This window comes from Octopus bimaculoides, chromosome 8 (assembly GCF_001194135.2).
Source record: "Octopus bimaculoides isolate UCB-OBI-ISO-001 chromosome 8, ASM119413v2, whole genome shotgun sequence".
NCBI classification, from domain to species: Eukaryota; Metazoa; Mollusca; class Cephalopoda; order Octopoda; family Octopodidae; genus Octopus; species Octopus bimaculoides.
The window spans coordinates 95,172,803-95,175,123 of NC_068988.1; the positions used below are offsets into that span (position 1 = coordinate 95,172,803).

The window sequence follows — 2,321 nt, forward strand, 5'->3', positions numbered from 1 at the left end:
ATATATATATATATACGTACACACATGCATACATTTATATTTATACATACACTTGTGTATTCGCGTGTGCATAAGAGAAAGAGAGGGGGCGAGGGGAGAGATAGTTTCTATATTTTATGCATTTTTACTGACATGGTTGTTACTTGACATCTAAAACCTGGTGACCGTCACATTGTTTGTGGCGCAGTAATGCTTAACTATGTCTCATATTCATTTTGTCCACCTTAAAACTTGTCCACTTTTATATTTTTTTCAGATCACCCTAAAGTTCAGAGAAACAATATTGCCAGTTTTCATGAGGTTCCTGCAACATCAGTGGCGTTGGCACCAGCTCATTCCACAGACATAAGAGACATTCTTCTCCACCCACTATTTATAGTATAATAACTGCTATATATCAAGAAAGACGTCATCCAACACTAAATGGAATATATTATCGAGTAATGGCATTTAATTTCATTACTTTAATGAAAAAAAAATATCCCAGCAAAATGCGCAAAGTAATAATAATAATAATAATAATAATAATAATAATAATAATAATAATAATAATAATAATAATAATAATAATAATAAATAAAAAAACAAAAAGAAGTAACAATAGAAAATGTAAAATGGGTCTTGCATGCAACTTTGACAACTTCAAATGTTATGTAAATCAACCTGGATAAAACTCACAGCATCAATTAAGCGGTGCCGTGGAAATCTATTTTATGGTTTCACACAGGAATATGATACCAATTAGATATGTAAAATACAGTGCCAGCTATATGTGTGATAGATAGACTTAAAGAGTTTGTTCGTTGAATTTGCATAGGCAATTCTCCTAAACTAAACGAATATGGATGGTCGAACATTTGTAAGTATATAGCCGTGCAACACTTTTTGATGACATGATCTTGAAAGAAACCTACAATAATTAAATATGGTAGATCTATAATAAATAAATGAAAAGGAAAAAGAAAGGAAAAGACAAAACCACTTTTGTATTGCATGTTTGTTTTCGCTCTAATGTATCAAGTTATTAAATGTGTGTCTGTTACTTGTCTTACTAACAGGTTCAATAATATAAGTGAATCGCGTAAAATGACTCAAGCTCCACCAGATATAAATGGGAACTCTAATTGGATGATGTCACAGCGAGAGGCTATTAGTGCTACATCAGTGTGAATAGTCGACATTACTGCCTTACAAAGAATTAATAAATCATTGATTCGTTGTCTTTCTTTTTCCCTTTCGAAACACAATATCGATTAGAACAATATTTTTAATACAACAAAAATAGGGTTTAAATTAATCCAATCTAGCGCAGAAAATCACTGGTAGAAGTTTATCAAGCCAACAATGTTGCCTATATGTAGATTCATGATCTGTGAGAATCAGCTGTTAAATCTCACAATTGTCTTAGAATATGGAAGGATGCTTTGGATAATGACGGCCTGGATGCACAGAATGAGAAATAGCAAAACAAAAAACATGATGGTCTTGGCTGGGAGGTCTTTTGATCATTTTCCTACTGATTGGAGGTGACTTGGTAGATGTTTGGAGATCGATAATGTGTCAGACTATTGGTGGACACTTTTGCTCTTCGAATCCTGCTCCCAATAATGCAAACGCGTAACACACACACACACACACACACACACACACACACACACACACACACACACACACACACACACACACACACACACACATATATATATATATATATATATATATATATATATATACACAAAAGTGTGTGTTTTAGATCCTGGTAAGTTATAAAGGTTGGCTATTTCCAGAAAAGCACTCACCCACGTTGTGGGGTATCAACACTGTCAGATTCCAGACTAATATCGAAATTCTTCAAGTGTAGAAAATCCTGGTTTCATGAAGGCAACACCGGGTGTCGTGAAGAGTGAATTATAATCCAAATAATAAGAAGATAAATAATTCCTTTAACATAGCTTTAATGATTCGTTACAGTTGTTTGGTTACCAACGTTGCAACGCCAGTTTACACAATAATTCGAAGTGAAAATTTACGTAATGTTTGCAGTTTTAGACATTAGAGTGGTCCTTCATCAAATTTGCATGAAAGGTGCGCTTTCACACTGTGCGTCTTGCAGGCGTTGTCTGGAAGACACACCATGTGACGGCACACCTTTGATGCAAGTCTGATGTAGTGCCACTCTAATGTCTAAAACCGCAAACATTACGTAAATTTTCACTTCGAATTTTTGCGCAATCTCGCGTTGCCAGTAGAGTTGGTACTCATTCAATACGAAAAAAAAAAAAAACATTGTATAGTGAATATGGCGTATTCATCATTCTGCA

The 2,321-nt window shown here is 34.3% G+C and overlaps 1 long non-coding RNA gene across 2 annotated transcripts in view; it reads left to right on the top strand.

Moving 5' to 3' along the window:
* LOC128248606 (uncharacterized) overlaps positions 1-1,219 on the top strand; it is an 82,290-nt gene extending 81,071 nt beyond the window's left edge. Inside the window, exons 2-3 of one of the 2 annotated variants that reach the window (XR_008264793.1) lie at positions 257-500; positions 1,059-1,219. This is a non-coding gene — a long non-coding RNA (uncharacterized LOC128248606). Of the gene's footprint in view, positions 1-256; positions 982-1,058 lie in introns of those variants that run through there. The other variant, XR_008264792.1, reaches the window with a different exon arrangement.
* Positions 1,220-2,321: the final 1,102 nt, after the last annotated feature.